The following is a 22268-nucleotide window of genomic DNA, read 5'->3' as shown; positions in this document are numbered from 1 at the left end:
GGCACGGGCGACCAGTCCATCGTCCGTGAATGTTGTACCTAGGAGACTGTGTGTTGCTATTGTGATTGTTGTTGTGATAGTGATTGTGGTTGTTGTTGTTGTGGTTTTGATTGTTGTTGCTGTTGTTGTTTTGTTTTGATTGTTGTGGTTATGGTTCTTGTTGTGATTGTTGCTGTTGTTGTCGTGATTACTAGTACTACTACTGCTGCTACTACTACTACTACTACTACTACTACATACTACTACTACTACTACTACATACTACTACTACTACTACTACTACTACTACTACTACTACTACTACTACTACCACCACCGCTACCACTAATAATAATAATAATGATAATAATAATAATAATAATAATAATAATAATAATGATGCTTTCCATGCAATCTTTTCCTCTCATTTATCTCACACACACACACACACACACACACACACACACACACACACACACACACACACACACACACACACACACACACACACACACACACACACAGATACACACACACTTTTTTATCATCGTCACTTGAAAAGATGACAACTTTCCTTACGACTGAATTATTTGCAAGTTTATTTCCTTATCAGTCCAAACTCTTGGCTTTTATATTTCTTGACAACGCATCAGAGAGAGAGAGAGAGAGAGAGAGAGAGAGAGAGAGAGAGAGAGAGAGAGAGAGAGAGAGAGAGAGAGAGAGAGAGAGAGAGAGAATAATGCCCTGCCAGAAAATGATGCGATGCTAAATCACACACAAAAAAAAAAAAAAAATCGATCTTCTTATGTCAACTACAGTCTCTCATATAAATCCTTTCATAAGTGACACTCAATTTACTCCTTCCAATAAAGCAGAAGCTCGCTGGTGCTCTTTGTGCCAAGAATCTAAACTGTGAATCTTACGTCCCGCCTCTCCCTCAATCATCTTCAGGGGAGCTGCTCGTCCCTTACCTTCCCTCACAATTCTTCCTCCCGCTCAGAGATGGGTTAGTTTTATGAAGGAGTTCGTCTGCTAGTGTATGAGTGTATGACGTAAGAGAGAGAGAGAGAGAGAGAGAGAGAGAGAGAGAGAGAGAGAGAGAGAGAGAGAGAGAGAGAGAGAATGTATGTGGAAATGGATGGTTGGAAAAGATAGAAAAGGTTATATTTTAGTGTGTCGAGAGTAAGGGTTAAGGGTATAGTTATCTCTCTTAGCCATGCACCATCCACCATACTGGAGAGAGAGAGAGAGAGAGAGAGAGAGAGAGAGAGAGAGAGAGAGAGAGAGAGAGAGAGAGAGAGAGAGAGAGAGAGAGAGAGAGAGATCTGAGTGAGTGAGAGAGAGAGAGAGAGAGAGAGAGAGAGAGAGAGAGAGAGAGAGAGAGAGAGAGAGAGAGAGAGAGAGAGAGAGAGAGAGAGAGAGAGAGAGAGAGAGAGAGAGAGAGAGAGAGAGAGAGAGAGAGAGAGAGAGAGAGAGAGAGAGAGATATGGAAAGAAGATAGTTTGGGAAAAGGAAAAGAGAACAATTTTTTAAGCTCCAATTTTTTTTGGAGGTATGGATTTTGGATTTTTAGGGATGTTATTTTTTTTCTTATACGGGGAGAGAATTACGTAAATGGCCTTTTTTCCTGAGGCCTTTTTTTTCTGAATATTCTTTGCCCTTGGTCTTTCTCCTTTGAATATTAAAAGATGGAGATAAGTTAAGAGCTCTATATACGCAGTACATGTAAAACGGTCTCCTCCTATGCAGAACTTCATTTATTACCACTCCTCTCATGAACTAGCTTGCCTGCACATCCTTCTTGCTGTATAAAATTACTCCATTTAAGTTTATGCTCCTTCTTATACTCATTCTCTCTCTCTATACATCATTGATGCAGGTATTCAGCGGCAACTATATTCTTTCTCCTCTTTGCTGAGCTCTGTATTAGTTTACCTTTCACACTTCTGCTTCAAACTTCCTCAGAAGAAGAGTATCAAGACATTTCGGTGAGTGAACTTTACTTTTGCTACCGAAACTCCTCAGATTTCCTCAAAACTTTTCCAAGGAACTCGTACTGAAAGCTTTCCCCTCTCCCCGCTCAGAAGTGCTTTGTTGTCTGCGGCAGCTTGCTTGTCCTGGAATGGAAGGACACAACACACACAACAACACAGTCTGAGGTGCACACATAACAGGGGCCTGGATTTTGACAATCTTTGTTCTTTCATCTTGACTATTTTCAAATGCAACAGAAATTGTAAGTCCTAATCCTTTGGCCGGTTTCCTCATTGAAGATAGAAAGTCCTGTTCAAACTATCGCTAGTCATGAAAACGGCATTAAAACCTCCAATAACATGTACTGAAGGGTATTAAGAGTAGAAATAAGACGCCGAAACACTTGAAAATATGGTCAGACACCCACGGAAAGAGCGCCAACAGAAACTTATTGTAATGATAGAAGGCAGCAAAGTTTTCTGTTTTATCTCCACGCCATCGTCCTTGACCTCGCCATGGAAACCCAAGGCCAAGGTTATTAAACGATACATCCTTGCAGTGCATGCAGAACACCACTAATACCACTGCATGCATTTCTTCATACGGGTGACTATTATGGGCTCGGGAGTGCAACAGAAGGTTAATAATCTTTGTGGGTCATTGATACTACTACTACTACTACTACTACTACTACTACTACTACTACTACTACTACTACTAGTACTACTACTATCACTTCTTTCTGTCTTTCCTTTCTTTCTTATTTCTTTCTTTTCATCCACCACCACCACCACCACCACCATCATCATCATTCCTGCCCACAGTAATCAAGCAGCTATACCACCACCAGGAATGAAGCCACTAAAATAATAACGACGGAATCAGCGGCAACAGTAAGGCCGGCGTTCACTCAGCTCATCCCTGCAGCTTTGCCATCACTTCCCCTTGGTCTTCCCGCACCATCTCCTCTCGAGCTCGTCTATTCCTCTTTTTTGCAGTATTTTTTCCGGCTCCCGTCCTGCGTCCCTCAGCTCTTTCTCCTCCTCAGTGTCCGGTGCTACACTTTATTTTTTACCTTCTTGCATCATGTCTGACCCTTCAGTGGCTGTGTTTGCTTTCTCTGTCTGTCTGTCTGTCTGTGTATCTCTGTCTGTCTGTGTGTATCTCTGTCTGTCGTCTGTGTGTATGTTTGCTTTGTCTGAGTGTATAGCTCTCTCTCTCTCTCTCTCTCTCTCTCTCTCTCTCTCTCTCTCTCTCTCTCTCTCTCTCTCTCTCTCTCTCTCTCTCTCTCTGTTTTCCTACTATGTTCCCAGTGATTCCATTCTTGTAGCTCTCTCTTGCTTTCCTTTATCCCAGCTTTTTCCTCCTCCTCCTTATTCTTCAGACGCAACGAGGCTAAAAAAAAAAAAAAAACCGAGAGATTAAAGCGGGAACTAAAGCACACTCCAGTTTTTGCTTTTTTTAATCAAATTTATGCTCACCTCGAGTAGATGAAGACTTGATGCTTAAGTGGAGAGAATCAGGTTAAGTGTCTAGTCGCTGGAGGTCAAGGCTGGAATACTGAGGGCTGCATGTGTAGGGGTATTTGGGTGAAGGTTGAGTGAAGGGTAGGTCTTACTAGTACACAGAGAACGGGGAATGAAATGTATCATGTTAAGAGTCGAGGTGCTGGAGGTCAAAGAGCTGGGGATGCTGGGGGAAGAAGGGTGTTTAGGGGTAGGTATGAGGGTGAAGATTAAGTAAAGGATAGGTCTTCTTAGTAATGGAGTGAGAAGGGAGGATAGAATATATACGGTTAAGGAGATTGTAGGTATTGAATTAGTTACAGGATGAAAAAAAGTTTTGTATTTTCTGGTGGTTTGGAATAGACTGGCAGGGAACAGAAATAAGAGAAAGTTCCTAGAAGCTTTGGTTTTGCAGTTGAATCATAAAGTTTGATGATAATGATGAGAATGACGATGATGATGGTGATGATGATGACTATGAAGACCTGTTATGTAGGTAAAGATCCAGTGCATTAATTTTTCATGTTCTGTTGAGTTTGCTGCATTATGATGACGAAATAGTGCAATCAGCATGACAGGAGAAAATATTTTGTCCACTTTTCCTTATCACAGGTGCTATAATTACCTTATCATATTGCATCAAACTGAACGTGATAGTAAATTCATCAAAAGAATGACTCCCTGTCTATATATGGTAACACTACCTGAATACGAGGGAACAGAGATGGGACAGAGAGGGGAGGAAAGAGGAAACGAGGGAAAAAAAACGAGAGGGAAAGCATGTTCTGTAGTGGATATAATGGAAGGGGACGCGTGTTATCATGTATGGGGTGAAATGTACCAATGTTCTCGGGTTATGGAAGGGAATGGGAGGGGAAGAGGGAAAGGGGAAAAGAGGCTTGTCATGAATGATTCGTGATAGGAGGAACCACACCCATTTCTCGCGTGCGTCCTACCTCGTGCAGCCTGCCTATGCTTCTTTCCCCTTTCATGTGTGTAAAGTGTATCGGGACAGTGTACATAGCCCCCCTTTTTCCCCCGTCCATTTGTGTACATTTCCGTAGGAGGGAGTGTGTTACTGCGCTCTTTGCTGTTTCATTTGCGAGCGTCAGTTTTCCGTATGATGGTTCGCGTGTCTCGTGATGGTGTGCGATTTTGTTCTATTAGGTATCGTTTATGTTTCTTGCGTTCACGTGTGTGTGTGGATTCATATCATTTCAGCACCTCGGATTTGTGAGTACCGACAATTGATTTCTTTTTTTGGCGTTAAGGAGTATGACTAAAGTTAGAGTCTGAGAGGGAGAGAAAAACAGATCATTTAGAGTTGGACGGGTGCCCATTCTAGCCTCTATGAATTTCCCAGACACGGCAAACAACTACGCCTCGTCAGTGAGTCCCATAATAGTAAATCAGATAGCTAGGGCCATGCAGAGGACGTGTCTAGCGATAACAAGTAGTAATTTCCACACGCGGAAGACCCCAAAAAAGTTACTGTCGAGTACCCATAGTTATACAGAACACGCCCTTCGTTACGCCCTCCGCCTCGCTCCTCTAGTACAGGTGGAAAGTAATGGTCTGGATCATATCTGCGTGTGTGTTAGGTGGCCGGAATGATCGGGACATTTTTCGTTTTATTCTTTTATACGTGCGAAGAGAGGTGGCAGGAGGCTCAACAAATTATATATATATATATATATATATATATATATATATATATATATATATATATATATATATATATATATATATATATATATATATATATATATATATATATATATATTTTTTTTTTGTTGGAGAGAGAGAGAGAGAGAGAGAGAGAGAGAGAGAGAGAGAGAGAGAGAGAGAGAGAGAGAGAGAGAGAGAGAGAGAGAGAGAGAGAGAGAGAGAGAGAGAGAGAGAGAGAGAGAGAGAGAGAGAGCACGTTCTTGTAGCTGTCATTTGGGAAATGCATGTTTGAGTGTATGCATGAAGTATGCATGAAAGTGTGGGGAATGTGTGCGTAAGAATGTCCTCAGTACGTGACACTCAGCGCGGTGACCAGGTGTGTGTGTGTGTGTTGGGGGGGATGCGTGCGTGCGTGCGTGCGTGCGTGCGTGCGTTTGCGTACTGGTGTGTGTTTGTGTGTGTAATAATAATAATAATAATAATAATAATAATAATAATGATAATAATAATAATGACAAACGGTTCTGTGTGTGTGTGTGTGTGTGTGTGTGTGAGCGTGCAATTTCCATATGTTTCTATTTACTTTTAATGTTTTTCCTTCATCCCCTTCACTGTTTTTCATTAATCTATTCTGCAATCACTTTTATGTCATCATTCTTCATTACCTTTGACGATCCCCTTCACATTATGCCATACAGATAAACGTAATAATCACGCGTTAGTACAATCACATATAATATGACATGAAAAGGACTATATTGTTTTGTAAAACTTTTTTTTTCAGGTGACACTCGCAGGTACAGTGAAAATATCAATGTATCATCAATCGTGTGCTCGTATCTATGCATCTATGTGTGTTGATAGATAGTTAATGTGTTGAAGGTAGGTAAGCAAGTAGATGTGTGTGGATAGGTAGATAGGGGGCTGTATTTTAGGCCAGCATGCAGCAAAGAAAAAAAAATCTATTTATTTACCTATTTGTTTTCGTATGTATGCATTTATTTGTGTAGATAGGTAGATACGTGTGTGTATGTGAGGATAGGTGTGGATAGGTAGACTGATGCATAGGTTGATATCTTTTAGGGAAGCAAATATGCGTAGATGTGTGCGGATAGATAGGAAGGTGGCTATACTTGAGGCCAGCGCGCCCCACCTAGTGTTTGCGCGGGTAGGGAAGCAAATGGACATGTGTAGGTAGTTGAATAGGTGGCAATGCTTCAGTCCAGCGCCCCACTTGGTGTTCAGAGTGGTATTGCATGACCCCACGGATGAGCAGGATGACAATGCCTTCATCTCCTTTAGCGCCCATAAAATTTTCGACGTATCCCTTCCTATAGCGAGACACGAGTCCAGGGCCAGAATTGAATATTGATCACTGTGTGTGTGTGTGTGTGTGTGTGTGTGTGTGTGTGTGTGTGTGTGTGTGTGTGTGAGGGAGGCAGGTGTGAGAAGCAAGCAGGTGTGTATGAGAAAGCAGGCTGATGTAAGATAAAGCACCTGGGACGGGACAGGTATTCAAGAAAGGAAGGAAGGAAGGAAAGAAAGGAAAGAAGAAAAGAAAGCTAGGGTGTGTGTGTGTGTGTGTGTGTGTGTGTGTGTGTGTGTGTGTGTGTGTGTGTGTGTGTGTGTGTGTGTATGTGTGTGTGTGTGTGCATGTGTGTGTAAGTCTGTCTATGTGTCATTCTGTGTGTGTGTCCAGTAGGTGTAGCAGCGGTCGTGTTTGCCTGATCCCCTTCCGAGTGTTGTCTGGCTCGCCTTGCACTTAATATTCCGCGGTGATTCTATCTTCCCTCGACGACTCACCTTCGCTGGTCGCCCTGACGTCCACGCGTTTCTAGGTCACCGCAGTGGGCCGTTAAATATCTCATCCCTACCTCCTCCTTCTCATCCTCCTCCTCCTCCTCCTCCACCTCTTGTTGGTAATTTGCGGGCCAAGGTTCCAATATCGTAAAAATCGCCGAACTGCCTTGAGTAACTCTGTCCTCCAGTATGGGAACAGGAGGAGGAGGAGGAGGAGGAAGAGAAGGAGGGGGAGGGAGGAGAGCTGGTACAGGATAGGGGAGGGGCTGAAGAAGAGAGAGATAAGAAAAAAAAAAAAAAAAAACGATGACGAAGGAGATTGTGAGGGAGCGTTAAGGCAGATTACAAATACCTATCATCAGTCATACAGAAAGTTGAGGTATGACATTACGACGTGAGCAAGCGAGACGCAACATTAGGGAGCGCTGTGTAAAATGTTAACGAACAGGAAATACGTACGAGCGAGAAATGAGGAAGCGCGCGGAGGGAATGAGGTGAATAAAAGGAGATAAAGACACGACGAAACTTAGAGGAAGAGAAGTGAACCGGAATGAAAAAATAGGATTAACTAAACCCAGCAAACAAGGTTAACGAAGGAGGAGGAGGAGGGTGGTGGTGATGGTGGTGGTGGCGGCGGCGGCTGGTGTAGCAGGAGGACGTGGTGGTGGAGATGGTGGAGGAGGATAAAGATCTAGTATAAAATGAAAGAAGAGGAAGTAAAAGTATAAAAAAGAAAAAGGAAAAAGAAAATTAGGAAGAGGAGGTGGAGCTAGAGGTGGAGGAGGAGGAGGAGGAGGAGGAGGAGGAGGAGGAGGAGGAGGAAGAGAGGAGGATAAAAAAAATAAATAATAAGGAAAGAAAAAAGGAAGACCAGCGGGGTTTGTAATTACATGTTCCTGTATTGGTTATTGCATCAATTTACACACACACACACACACACACACACACACACACACACACACACACACACACACACATACATTAATACTACTACTGCAGAAAATATGAACAAAAAAAATAATAACTAAAATTATATAAAGACTACGTGCTTATTATACGGCTTGGCTTAATAATAACAAGTGCAATAATAATAGTAATTGAAAGTGTAATAGAAAGTGTTTGTTCATTAGTATAATTAGCCACTTGACTGCTCTCGCGATCCCCTTCATCAGTGCCACCTAATTTTGCTGCCCAGTCATATATCCTCGTTGCAATCGTGTCGTCTAGTGATCAGTTACGGCTCGCCCTTAACCCGCTGACTACTGCGCCGGCACTTCCATCAGGATAAATTTGTCTGGTGCGAGTTAAGGGTATGAATTTTAAAGACACTGAGTTACGACAAGTATCTTTAACCTTATCTCTGACTGGTAACGTTTCTCTCCAGTCAGGATAAAATTATGTAGTGTTAAATAAGGAAACGAGTTTATAAAAGCACTACGTTATGGCAAGTATCTTTAACTGTGACTATGTGTAGCGTTTCTTCAATCAGGATAGAACTGTCTAGTGCAAGTTTTCCGTATGGGTTTAAAAGGACACTACGTTGTGACAAGCATCTTTAACTTTGTCTGCCTTCTTTGGCTTCTCTTCAATCATAATAAAATTGCCTAGTGCGAGTTTTCCGTGTGGGTTTAAAGAGACAATATGTTATGACGAGCATCTAACTTCCTGTCTGACTTGTGTGGTTTCTCTTCAGTCATGATAAAAATTGTTTGGCGTGAGTTGGTTTTATGATTCACAAAGACAACGCTGATAGAGAATTGAGTGCCTATCTCATTCAGTTGTCTTAGTGGTATTCTTGCACAATAAAATAGCGTGCAATTACTGGAATATAATTTCGGACCCTTGTGGCCTAAAATTATAGTTTCGTATAGTAGATTTATCTGGAATTACTGAGATACGTAAATTGACTGACTAGAAGACACTTACCATTTTATTTTTGATGACTGCTTTTGACTGTTTGGGGACCAGTACCTCAGTGAGACTTTTTTTTTGTTGTTGCAATTGGCCGGTGCTTCTCCTACATAAGAAAAAAAAATGCCATGTATGTGACAAGCTGGATGTCATATGGCGTTACTTTTAATGACGAATGCCTTTCTCTCAAAAGTCATGAGGTTAATAATGCTAATAAGGCAATACGGAATAACAAGAAGCAGGGATCGTAACACTGAGCTATAACCATAATAACAGTAACAGTAGCCATAGATAAACACGAGTATCTAATAAATTACACCTTGATTTACGAGAATGTGTAAATATTTTTTTTTCCACTTTTTTTTTTCTTTCCCAGGTTAGCGATAAAGCATCAGGTCATCTTTAGCCTTCCCACGATTAATTAACCTTGTTTGCTCACCTGTCCACGGAAGGTACGCGCGGCCCCTCATCCAATATATATGCTAAAGAAAACGGGTAAACAAAAACAAAAAAAAAAGCGCAAAAACAAGAAACGCACACACACTGAAAAAAAAGAAAAAAAAGAAAAAAAACGAACAGGTGCATAAAACTGGCAGCAATTTTGGGTTAATTGCTCGACAGGGTAGTTAGTGCCCCCTCTTACCCCCCACACGACCCCCCTTAAAAAGACGATATGGAGGCGCAGGGGTGAGGTAGAATATAGTAATTAACACCTGATTGGTTGGCCTAATGGAGAGTCCAGGTGTGTGCGTGGTGATTATTGAAACTGTGGGAAAGATTAGCTTGCACACGAGGAGCAGTTGTGTGCCTGTGGGTGTGTGATGGTGTGGGTATATACGTGAGAGAGAGAGAGAGAGAGAGAGAGAGAGAGAGAGAGAGAGAGAGAGAGAGAGAGAGAGAGAGAGAGAGAGAGAGAGAGAGAGAGAAAAGGAAGGAAAGAGATAAAAGAAGGAAGTATCCAGTATTGTAAAATCGAAGGAATGTGAAAAATAAGAAAAAATAAAGAAAACGATGAAGATAAAATAAAAAAAAAATAAAGGAAGAGGAAACGAGAGGAGACAGTCAGTATTGTAAAAACGAAAATAAAGGAAAGGAGAAAGCAAAATAAGGATTAGGAGGGAAACGATAAGAGAAAAAAGTAAAAAGAAAGTGATTATAAAAAAGAGAGTAAACGGGGTAAGGAGAAAGAGCAAAATTAAACAAAAGGAGAGTCAAGAGGGCGCGTGAAGATAGAGAAGAGGCCCTGCGGGGTTAAGAGGAAAGTTAAGAGGAGGTGCTGTAGCAGAGTAATTAATGATGATGATGATGGTGACGTAGTAGTAGTAATAGCAGTAGTAGTAGAAATAGAGATAAATTATGAACAAAAGACGGAGAAGGAGCTATTGTAACCTAAACTGTAGAAGTGATGACAATGAAGCAAAAAATGTGTGTATTAAAAAAAAAATGACAATGGGACTTATTACTGACTGAAAGAAAAGAAGTAAACGAAAGAGACGAAACAGAAAAAAAATCAGTTAAGAAATCAAGAAAATCCCAGCAAAACACATGAATAGTAGGAGAATAAATAGGAGGAGGATAAAGACAAAGAAGGAGGAGGAGGAGAAGCAGAAGGAACAACTAGAGCAACAGCAGCAGCAGCAGCAGGAGAAACAATTGTATGAAGCTGAGAGGAAAACATAAGCTTGGGGGAAGTGAAGGGAACGAGAGAAAATAAAGTAAAAAAGAAGGAGAAAGGCGAAGAGGAGGAGGAGGAGGAGGAAGAGATGGGGCCTTGAGCGGTACTCTCCTCCTGTCGAAGCAAGGGAGCCGCCCCTCCTCTCCCGCTGGCGCCTCGTTGGGCCTGGCATGTCCGGCTCAGTCACAGTGTACCAGTTATCTCTCTCTCTCTCTCTCTCTCTCTCTCTCTCTCTCTCTCTCTCTCTCTCTCTCTCTCTCTCTCTCTCTGTCTGTCTGTCTGTCTGTCTGTCTGTCTGTCTGTCTGTCTGTCTCTCTCTCTCTCTCTCTCTCTCTCTCTCTCTCTCTCTCTCTCTCTCTCTCTCTCTCTCTCTCTCTCTCTCTCTCTCTCTCTCTCTCTCTGTCTGTCTGTCTGTCTGTCTGTCTGTCTGTCTGTCTGTCTGTCTCTCTCTCTCTCTCTCTCTCTCTCTCTCTCTCTCTCTCTCTCTCTCTCTCTCTCTCTCTCTCTCTCTCTCTCTCTCTCTCTCTCTCTCTCTCTCTCTCTCTCTCTCTCTCTCTATCTATCTATCTATCTATCTATCTCTCTATCTCTCTGTCTGCCTGTCTGCCTGTCTGTCTGTCTGTCTGTCTGTCTGTCTGTCTGTCTGTCTGTCTGTCTCTCTCTCTCTCTCTCTCTCTCTCTCTCTCTCTCTCTCTCTCTCTCTCTCTCTCTCTCTCTCTCTCTCTCTCTTTTGCCACTTCCCACGCGTATTCTCTCTCTCTCTCTCTCTCTCTCTCTCTCTCTCTCTCTCTCTCTCTCTCTCTCTCTCTCTCTCTCTCTCTCTCTCTTTTTGCCACTTCCCACGCGTATTCTCTCTCTCTCTCTCTCTCTCTCTCTCTCTCTCTCTCTTTTTTGCCACTTCCCACGCGTATAAACCAAGAATTTTTAAACAAATTTTCCACCCATGGAAGAGGAGGAGAAGGAGGAGGAGGAGGAGGAGGAGGAGGAGAGCTGCTGTATATAATCGTTGGTGATGTTTTTAAATATCCATCATTGGTGCTATTGTTTTTACTTTTATTGCTACTAGTGCTGCCGCCAATAATAATAATAATTAATTTTTATTATTATTATTAATATTATTGTTATTATTGTTATTATCATTATTATTATTGTTATTATTATTATTATTATTGTTATGGTTATCATTATTATTACACAAGTTGTTATTGTTGTGGTTGCAGTCATAACTGTCTTGTTATTAGGGGAGGTTTTAACTGTAGTAAATATTGTTATCTGAAATGAACAGAAAGGAGATAGTGGAGGAGGAGGACGTAGAGCAAGAAGAAGAAAAGAATAAGACCAGAGGTGTTAAAAGTGAACAAGACAAAAGGAGGAGGAGGAGGAGAAGACAAAGAATAAAAAAAAAATAGAGATGGTGGAGGTGAAGAAGACAGCAGCAGCTGGAGGTGGAGGAGAAGGAGGAGGAGGAGGAGGAGGAGGAGGAGGAGGAGGAGGAGGAGGAGGAGGAGGAGGAGGAGGAGGAGGAGGAGGAAGAGGAGGAGGAGAAGGAGAAGGAGTAGTAGAAGAAGAGAAAAGGAGAAGAGAAGTGTTTGGAGCAGGTGTATCGATTCCTGAAAGTGTGTGTGTGTGTGTGTGTGTGTGTGTGTGTGTGTGTGTGTGTGTGTGTGTGCGTGCGTGTGCCGTGTTGTCATGTCACGCGGCCTTTCATGCCTTCCCTGCCAAGCACTGTCTCGCCAGCTGCGCCCAAGGTCAGGTGACGGGGAAATTGTAGCGGGGTAGGGCGTAAATAAGATTGTCGTGTAGGACAGAGGGAATTAAGTGTAGTTACGTAGACATCGTTATCTTCATTGATGTTAAAGTCACGTACGATTGGTGGGTGGAAAAAATCATTCTTATGATGTATGTGTATTTTTTTTTTTTTAAGGAATGTTTTGAGTCTTGCAAGGTCAGAGGAGAGGTGTGTGTGTGTGTGTGTGTATGTGTGTGTGTGTGTGTGTGTGTGTGTGTTTATGCAAGAGCTGTACTGGCCAATGGCTACAAAATATACTTATAAAGAAAAAGCGCACTGAGATGCCTGTCCCTAAAAAGGAGCCGATAAATGTGTGTGTGTATGTGTGTGTGTATGTGCGTTCTTCTCCCCCCGCCGTTCCTTTGCAGCCACCCTTGCCCTGATCTCTGGCTTCCACACTTTGCATCAGAACGGCTTGTTTGGACAAAGTTATCCTCAGCTTTGTATCCCAGTTCTCCCTCAGGACCTTTAGCTTCGCCCTCCCCTCAGGTTAAAACGAGTTTGTGTAGCGGCGGTTCAAGAGTACAGAAAAGTAGAGACAGAAGTAACGAGTGTACTGCCCCTGGCCTTTGAAGTAGATTTGATAGGCACGAATCTTCTTCACTACCTCTACTGGTGATCACTGAAGTGGACAAAAAGACTAGAACATCTCTGTGTGAGGGCGTTAGAAGAGTACGAAGGAGAGGAGGTTGAGAACGCGTATGTACTGCGTCCACCTTCCGAAGTAGATTTAATAAGCACAACTGTTCTGTACCACTTTCTCTGACGATCACTGATTTAATAAGCACGACTGTTCTGTACCACTTTCTCTGACGATCACTGATCACTGATCTTGCCCTTACGATTGTTCACGTCGATAAATGTCGAGTGATATATATGTAAGCTCTTAGGAGATTATATAAATGGTTAGTAGGGAAGAAGAAAAGGCTCGTGTCCATAAGTCACCGGGCGGGATGTTCCCCCGATGAGATATTGACAACAAAAAGGAAGGAGAACAAAAAAGAAACGGTGCTGAGTCGTCTTCTCGTTTTCTGCTATAAATATAACGAGGCTATGAATGGCTGGACGCAAGAAGAAGAAGAAGAAGAAGAACAAAGAACAAAGAAAAGGTGGAAGGACGAGGTTACGTGCGGATATAACGTACTTGCATGGAAATTCATTGAGAAGTAAACGGTCATAGGATTAATTATTCAGGAAGATTCAGCGAAGCACTTCCAGTTGTACCTGCCGCCAGTTATTACGCCTTTGTTTACTGGGAAGCCACCTCTCCCTCTCTGTCATGTCCCCTCGTTACCCCTTCTTCCTCTCTCCTTCCTCCTTAACTCCCCTCCCTCCTCATCTTATCTCCTTCAACCCCCTTTCTTCCTCTTCTCCCTTTTATTTTACCCTTTCTCCTCTTCTTCAGCTCCCTTCCTTCCTCTCATCAACTCCCCTGTTCTCTCTCTTCTGTCCTTCCCTTTTGCACCTCTTTTCAGTTCCTTCCGTCTTCTTCCTATTTCCCTCCTCTCGACTGCTTTACTTACTCTCCTTCCCTCACTTTGCTGTCCTCCTCTCCCTCCTCTCCTCGCCTCCCACCATCCACTCCTTCTCACCTCCCTTCTCTCCTTCCTCGTAACCATTCTGCCGGGCGAGCATCATAACCATTCATTTATTTCTTTCCAGACGAGAAGCTAAGGGACTGATCCTCGTGAGTCGTCGCTCCTCGCCTCCCCAACACAGGTAAGCACTCCCACTCCCGCCAGGTGTGTTCTCTCCCTTACCTTGCATGTCCTGAGTCGTATATAGTCACATACAGCCACACCTGCAGACACTCACGCCACGTACCGGGAGATATGAAGCAGCCTTGCCTTGACTGTATCTGTGGGCTGCAGTTTAGAGATTGCATGGCTGAAATGGAACCGGGAAGGAGGACGGGAATAGTTTCTTGGTGTGATATTAATTAATGTTTTGGGTGTAGTTTGTTTTGCTTTCTTGTTTTTTTTTTTTTTGTGTGTGTGATTCTTGTGTTTGGTTTTCTTTTTTTAATTAATAGTGTTTCTTTCTTACGTATATTTCTTTTTTTTATATATATATAGAGTTGTTTATTTTCATTCTTGGGAGTGTCTTAGTAACTGTGTTAATTTTGGTTTCAGTTTATAAATTTGTTTGGTGGGAAGTTTCGTGGTATCTTATTAAACTATTAGTCTGAGTTCTTTTTTTCCGGTTCATGTCTTCCTAGTTTGTTTTCTTATTTATATTTTGCTTAGTTTCCCCGTGGCGTCATCTGTTTCCTTTCCTTCGCCTTTCTTTTTCTTCCTCCCCGCTGGTTTCTTTTTACTTCAGGGGTTTCTGTATAGATCGCCCGTCCCGCCGAGCCCGAGGGAGGAGGAATGGAGAAGAGATAAAAATAATTTCAGTCCAAAGAGGTCAAGGTTCGTCTGGAGTGAGTGGAGTGGCTGTCCTTAAAGATATCATTGAACATTTCTTTTTCTCAGTCCTTACCTCTCAGATTTGTAACTTTTTCCACGGTTTTTCTCCTCCACAGCCTTTGCTTTCTCTCCTTCCCGGCCAGTTTGCTCTCTTCTTACCTTTATTTACTCGTTTATCTTGCTTTTATTTTGATTTTTCCCCTGCCACTAAAATGGTCATATTTTGGTTTTCTCTAGCCATTTATCTATCTTATTTTTTTTACCATTGTTTGTCAGTACGTCCGTCTTTTGCCTTTCTCTACCTACTTACCTTTAACCGTCGACCCTTTCTGTTACGCCTCCTTATCTTTTCTCATCCTCTTATCTTTCCTTTACCTGTCCCCACCTCTACCTTCCGTTCCACCTCTAATCTTTGTCTCTGCAAACTTACATTATCTTAACTAACACTTTCCGTTTTTTTCCCATCTTGTCTTTTTATCTTTCCTTCCCGTCCTTTCTGTTACCTCATCTCATCTCACCTCATCTCACTTCCTCACCTCACTTCACCTCACCTCATTTCACACTGCCTTACCTTATTTTACCTTATCTTACCTTAGCTCACCTCACCTCACCTTACCTGAACTTATCTCCTGTTACTCTATACTCTATATAACCTTACTTTACCTTTTCTTATCTTTCCATTACCTCGCCTCACCTTACCTAACCTTACCTTTCCTTACTTAACCTTACCACCCTTTACCGTACTTTACTTTACCTGGCGAGCCTTCTGATTCCCGGCGCACCTTCCTACTTAAGTGCCGGTGGGCTTGGGGAGAAAAGAACCACCTACCTTCCTTCTTTACCTGCCCGGAGCCAAAACAAAAGGAAAAACTAACGCAACATTCTCCCATAACTCGATGCTGAATGAAGAGAGAGAGAGAGAGAGAGAGAGAGAGAGAGAGAGAGAGAGAGAGAGAGAGAGAGAGAGCGGGGGTGGGAGATCAACTGGAAGGAAATCTTAAACAAAGACAATGGAAAACAATATACATTGAAAGAATATTTGTCTCTGAAATATGAAAGACAGAAAAGAATGAGAGAGAGAGAGAGAGAGAGAGAGAGAGAGAGAGAGAGAGAGAGAGAGAGAGAGAGAGAGAGAGAGAGAGAGAGAGAGAGAGAGAGAATATCCCTACTACATTAAGATTCCCCTCCCCATTAACCATAACAAGGACTCCATTCCACGTTTTCTTTATTTTCTTTTTGTCTTCCCCTTCCTCTTCCCTTACACAGTATCTCCTTGTACTGATTTTTACTCCCTTATATTTTCTGTTCTATACGTTCTTTTTTTCTTGTATAATTTTCTATGTCCTTCTTAATTGTCTCTTTCAACGTTTTTTTTTTTTTGTCTCTCGTTTCCCTTTTGCTCTTTCCTTCTTTCATCTCATCTTTTTATTCATCTTTACTTTTCTCTTCCTCAATCCTGTGTTCTTATTTAGTCTCCCTAGTCATTAGTTTTCCTCCCTACCTATTCTCTCCTTTTCTTTCCTCTCTTCCTCCATTCCCTGCACTCCTCTCGAATTTCCTCTCCCCTTAAGCCATCTTCTCCCTATTCCATCCATTCTGCCTCCCCATCTCGCTCTTGCTGTTCCCTCTTCACCTGCTACCATTTTTCAGCCTCTCATTCTGACCCTTTGAAAGATATCGATTTTTGAAGGTGAGTTAAGTTGCTTATTTTCTGAGATTTTGTCTTTTTTTATTTATTTTTTATTTATTTATTTTTTGGTGGACTAATGAAAGGTGTGAGTTAATTTAATGGATGTTTTTTTTTCCTGCTTTTTGTCGTGTGTGTGTGTGTGTGTGTGTGTGTGTGTGTGTGTGTGTGTGTGTAAGTTGAGACGTTGCGCGTGTTGTAAGCATTATTTTTTTCTTAATGGGTTCAATTAATTAGTGGATTGGTTAGACTCTCTCTCTCTCTCTCTCTCTCTCTCTCTCTCTCTCTCTCTCTCTCTCTCTCTCTCTCTCTCTCTCTCTCTCTCTCTCTCTCTCTCTCTCTCTCTCTCTCTCTCTCTCTCTCTCTCTCTCTCTCTCCTTGTCACTATCTCATGGCTTCCTGTGACACTTCATTTGTTTGTGTGCTTCTTCTGTCACGCTCAGTATCTCCCTTCCTTCGCCTCTCGCGTCTTCCAAGCCATTACTTAATTCCTTTTGCTTGTTTTGTTTATATTAATAGATATTTTCAAACTTTTTTTTTTTCTCTATTTGTTTATTTATTTACTTAGATATTGCTTCCTTCCTTCCATCCATCCTTCCTTCCTTTCGTTCTTTCTCTTTCTTTTTTTGTTTCTTTGTTTCTTTTTTCTTTCTTCCTTTCCTTCCTTTCTTTCTTCCTTCCTGTCTACTTAACTACTTACCTTTCTTCCTTCCTGCCTTTTTTCTATCCTTCCTTACTCACTCACTCACTCACTCACTCACTCGCTCACTCACACACTCACTCATTTACGTACATTATTATACATTTAAATTTTATTAAAGAAAGTTGTCATTTAGATAGGTTAAGTTAAAGTGACAAAGTAAGGTAAGGCTAGGAGAGGTCGTTATAGAATTTGGTTTGTTAAAGAGTCATAACAAGATAAGATTAGGTAAAACCATTATAAGACTAGTTAAGGCAGGCAAAGATTAGGTAAAGTCAGATTACATAAGATAGAGAGAGGTAAGGTAAGGTAAGGTAGGGTTTCAAAGTTAGTTGAGGAAAAGTTTTCATCCCAGACACTCCTTTCATGAACTCTGGTATTAGGTGGGGTTACCAACGCTCCTTTCACTGAGAGTCGCGTATTGGATTGCATGAATAGAGATATCAAGGAGATTATTTCTTTTTGGTGTGCCGTGGAGAAAGTGTACGACTATTACTTGGAAACCTCTTTATCCTCAGGCCAAATAGTTCCTTTATCTTTTCCTGTAATTATACCCACTTATCCTCCTACTCTCCATTTTCTTCCACCTTCCTCTTTCTCTTCCTCCTCCTCCTCCTCCTCCTCCTCCCGTTCTCCCTCTTTCCCATTTTCTCATTCCCAACATTCCTCACTCCTATCCCTCACTCTTACTTACTGTGAGTCATAAGTGTCTCGTGTAATATTTTGTTCCCATATTTACTTACTGTCGTTATTTATTGTATATGATTTGGTGATCGTGAACATTTGTCATAAAAAAAAAGAGAGAAAGTCGTGTATATTTGAAAAAAGTTGTTCATTCTATAGTTTTCTTCGATGATATTGAAGTAACCTTAGCATTGAAGAAGCCTTAGCATTTCTAGCCAAGGGATAGGTTAGGTTGAAGTAAGTTTGGGTTTTGGATTAATTGAATTCACAAATTTCATTGCTAATCCTTTCGGTGCGTAGATTACGATTTGAAGAGGCTTCGTATTTTGCCCAGAACTAAACACTCGTTGTTTGGAAATCAATAGGATAAAGTTACATCCATAATACACGTTTTCTTTGTGTTTTTCTATGTTTGTAACGACGTATTTCTCTACCAGTTATTTTCTTTTCCTTTGGTTGATGTATTTCTTGCGCTGTGGAAATGAGAGAGGAAGGAATGAGGGGTAATGACGAAGGAGTGACAAGTAATTGAAAGTCTTTTGATTACCTAACATGGAAGGACGAAGGGAAAAAGAAAAAAAATGAGAGAAAATAAAGATGAAGGAAGTGGAAGGATAGAGGAAACGAGTAAAGGAAGGAAGAAGAAGAGGAAGAAAGATATAAGAAAGACGAAGGAAAAATGAAAGAAAAGTAGAAGAAAACGAAAAGGAAAAGGAGGATGAGAAAGTACTAAAAACAAACAAACCAACAATAAAACAAGAATAAAAACAAAACGATACAAAGAAAAAAAACGAGTAAAAGAACCAGGAAAGTAAAACACTCTCTCAAAAAAAAAAAAACGAAAAAAAAATGACAAGGAAGAAAAATCAAGCTGAAAGAAGAGGAAGTCAAGGAAATGCTAGAATAAAGAAGACGACGTTGGAGGGGCGGGAGGAACGAGGATTGGGAAGCGCTTCACGTCACGGGAAACAACGAAAGGCATCACGATTCGCGGCGGGAGGAGAGGTGGCCGGGAAGTCCTGAGGGCGGAAAGATTCAGTGGCGGGAGGAGGAAGACACCGTGAATCTCCTGGGCGGGAGGAGGAGGAGGAGGAGGAGGAGGAGGAGGAGGAGGAGGAGGAGGAGGAGGAGGAGGAGGAGGAGGAGGAAGGGAAGAAACAGAACAACTCAGAGAAAAGGAAAGAGAAAGTCCGTGAGAAGAAGCATTGTTCTGTAGATAAGTACTCCTCCTCCTCCTCCTCCTTCTCTGCCCCCGCTGCCGCCGACTCCTCCTCTTACACATCGTTCTCTTTCTATTACTACTATTACTACTATTGCTGTTATTGTTATTGTTGCTCCAGCTGCTGCTACTGAGAACTTTTGAAGACTACTACTACTACTACTACTACTACTACTACTACTTCTACTACTACTACTGCAATGATAATAATAACAAGATCGTCTGGTGCCGAGGGTCCAGGGTTGAATCGATCGCTTAAATGTGAGTTTAAGGGATTTTCCTTTCGCAATTAACTCCAATCGGATTACACGTTGCTTCTCCCGCTCCTTTCGCCTTCGTCACTGTCATCGCCGCTGTCCTCATCTCTTTCATAGCCTTCTTTTCCTCTTATATTTCATTTCCTCTATCATTTCCGTCACCGTCCATCCCAACGTGCTTATCTTCCTCCTCCTCCTCTTCCTCCTCCGTCGTTTTTTCTCTTCCTATTTTCTCAAAATTTTTATCCCTCCTTATTTTTGCACCTCCTTTGTCATTCCTCCGTGTCACCCCTTTTTTTTTTTTAAGTTTCTCTCAGCCTTTCTTATCTATTCTCTTCGCTTCTCCCATTTTCTGGCCTTAGAAGTTTCACGCTCGTCTTCCCCTCCTCTCTCATAATTCCTTTCCAGTCTGTGACCTCCTCTCTCTTCCCACCTTCCCTTTCGTTGTACTATCCATCTTGTCCTTATGGCTGCGTCTCCCTCAGAACCTTAGTCTTCGCTCTGCTCCTCGTCCTCTCTCTCTCTCTTCCTCCTCCTCCACTTCGTATTTTCCATCCTTCTTTAACTCCTCTTCTTCCTTTTCCTTCTCTTTCTTTTCGTGCACGTCTTCGTTCTTTTTTCGTTTTTATCGTCGTTTTCCTTTCTTTTCTAATCCTTTTCTTCTTCCTCCTCTTCGTCATCATCATCAACTCCCTCTTCGTCCTCCTCCTCCTTTTCCCTTTTTTCGCCCACGTCTTCGCCCTTGTCTTCCTCGTTTTCATCGTCATTTTTCACTTCCTCCTCCTCCTCCTCTACCTCCTTCTCCTCCTCCTCCTTTACCTCCTTCTCCTCCTCCTCCTCCTCCTCCTCCTCCTCCTCCTCCTCCTCCTCCTGCTCTTCTTCCTCCTCCTGCTCCTCCTCCTCCTCCTCCTCCTCCTCCTCCTCCTCCTCCTCCTCCTCCTCCTCCTCCTCCTCCTCCTCCTCCTCTTACCTTTCCTTCTTATTTTCCGTGAAGACATTATTAAGGTCAACAAGATTCTTAATACTGTAAGTTCGGTAATGTCATTCGCCTGGAGATTTTTAACGTAGAATCAATGCAGAGACGGAAAGTAAAGGGAAGCACACTAGAGGAAAACATTATAGCAGAAATCACTCTCTTTTCCCTGGAACCTTTCATTGATATGTGTAGTAAACTTAGTAAGAATGTTGTGAACGCAAAATTGGTCAGTTTCCAGGAAAAGCTCGCATGGATTAGCGTCCGGAAACAAAAAGTGTGGTGTATATGTTAGCGTTGATCTCTAATGTGCCTTTTGATAATTGCAGCAGCGTGTTCATAATATAGCGGATCATTCTTAGTCTTTTTTTTTTTCATCACAAAGCCAATTGTTGTCCGGTTTTTGACATAGTGGCTGTAATATTACTTTTTTTGTTATTGTTATTATTATTATTATTATTATTATTGTTATTATTATTATTATTATTATTATTATTATTATTATTATTATTATTATTGTTGTTATTCTTACTGTTACTCTTTGTTATGTTTTCTTCGTTTCAAGTCATATGCATAACTTCCGGTATTTTAATGCAATGTTCAACACAAATTTCCATGTATGATTTTCCTTTAAACTGCGGGTTGTGTGGAAGAGAAACAGTTAGAGAGGGAGGAGCCTTCTAACATTTCTATTCTGCTTTCAGACAATTTGTTAAATCGCTCATTAAGGTGCATTCATTGTATACAAGTCAGTATTCTTTATTTTTATGTAATTTTTGTTTTTCTGTCTTATATTCCCTACCATTTCCTTAATTTGCACAATCTCTGCCTCGTCCTCTCTTACTCATGCTCATCCTCGCTCTCTGCGTTCTGCTCTTCGAGTGCATCTTCCTCCTCTTCTTCCTCAACCACTTCTCTCTTTTCACCTGCCTTGGAACAAGTATCAACTATTTCAGGAGGAAGGAGGCAATTTCGACTCAGTGACTACCTCAGCGCGGGAGAGCTCGAAGCCTCCCAACTATTTCGTGAACCGAGATGTTAAAGTCTAGAAGGACGGTGTCTGACGGGGAGGCCGCGGGGAGGGGGTCATGAAGCTACAAAGGACTCGAGGAAGTGGGATGAAGCACCAGGCTCAACTTATCGGCGTTCACCGGCTTTGTATCTTGACTGAGGCAAGAATGGCACCTTTCCTTATCTTTTTTTGTGTGTGTCTTTCTTAATACTCCATCCCTGTCTCTCGCTCTCTTTCCCGCTCTTTCCACCTCTCAAGTGGTATGGCCAAGGATGTCCTCGAGGAAGTAAACACAGAAAGGATCTGGATAGGAGAAAAGACCACGGGACCTAAAGTTGGTCTCGGGGATGCTGTCTGAGCCGGGCAAGTGGAAGTTGGGCTCTGTATCAAGTCCTGTAAACAACGCGATAGTGCCACTTGAGCGAAGCAAGTTTCCCGTGCAACTATGTCAACTCGGATAATATTTTGGCCCCTGATATGGTGTGTGTGCTGAGTCTTCTGCCTGGCTTCCTTTAGATGGTCACGCGCGGACTCAGATTTAATGAGGAAAAAAGAAAAGGGAAAGGAGGTTATCTGAGAGCCGGTTCACCACAGCGTGTCAGGTATATTATTAGGGTTTTAGTGATCCCATTTAGCCAACGCAGCGTTTCTTGGGAAGAAACCACCATCGGGATCCAGATTTTCCTTGGAGACAGTGAAGGTTTTGTCTTAAAAAGAGAGGAAGGTAATTGCATATCCATAGCGATTTCTTTTGTTCCTTTCCTTTCCTTTCTTCTTTCTTCCTTAAAGCTATCCCACCACTGCCACCACTTGTGTTTTAATTATGCTTATGGAATTATATTGCTTTAGTTTCAATTTGATGTAGGAAAAGAAAAAGAAAAATGTGTGTGTGTGTGTGTGTGTGTGTGTGTGTGTGTAACCTGGTACGATTTATGACGGGTGAATAGAAATATGTCACAGTCATGAAAAGAAAATATACAGCTTCGTGTCTGCGTGTGTGTGTGTGTGTGTGTGTGTGTGTGTGTGT

At 42.0% G+C, this 22268-nt stretch overlaps 1 protein-coding gene and 1 long non-coding RNA gene across 4 annotated transcripts in view; one reads left to right on the top strand and one right to left on the bottom strand.

Moving 5' to 3' along the window:
- LOC135112847 (uncharacterized) overlaps nucleotides 1–22268 on the top strand; it is a 233143-nt gene that overhangs the window by 73257 nt on the left and 137618 nt on the right. For all 3 annotated transcript variants that reach the window (XR_010274579.1, XR_010274578.1, XR_010274577.1), the window contains exon 3: nucleotides 13964–14020. This is a non-coding gene — a long non-coding RNA (uncharacterized LOC135112847). The remainder of the gene's footprint in view (nucleotides 1–13963; nucleotides 14021–22268) is intronic.
- Nucleotides 1–22268, bottom strand: part of LOC135112846 (zwei Ig domain protein zig-8-like) — a 96654-nt gene that overhangs the window by 69028 nt on the left and 5358 nt on the right. The gene's annotated exons all lie outside the window — the stretch shown is intronic.

The sequence above is a fragment of the Scylla paramamosain genome, chromosome 24, assembly GCF_035594125.1.
Source record: "Scylla paramamosain isolate STU-SP2022 chromosome 24, ASM3559412v1, whole genome shotgun sequence".
NCBI classification, from domain to species: domain Eukaryota; kingdom Metazoa; phylum Arthropoda; class Malacostraca; order Decapoda; family Portunidae; genus Scylla; species Scylla paramamosain.
Note: the sequence above shows the minus strand (reverse complement) of the source record. Positions and strands in the feature narration are given on the sequence as shown.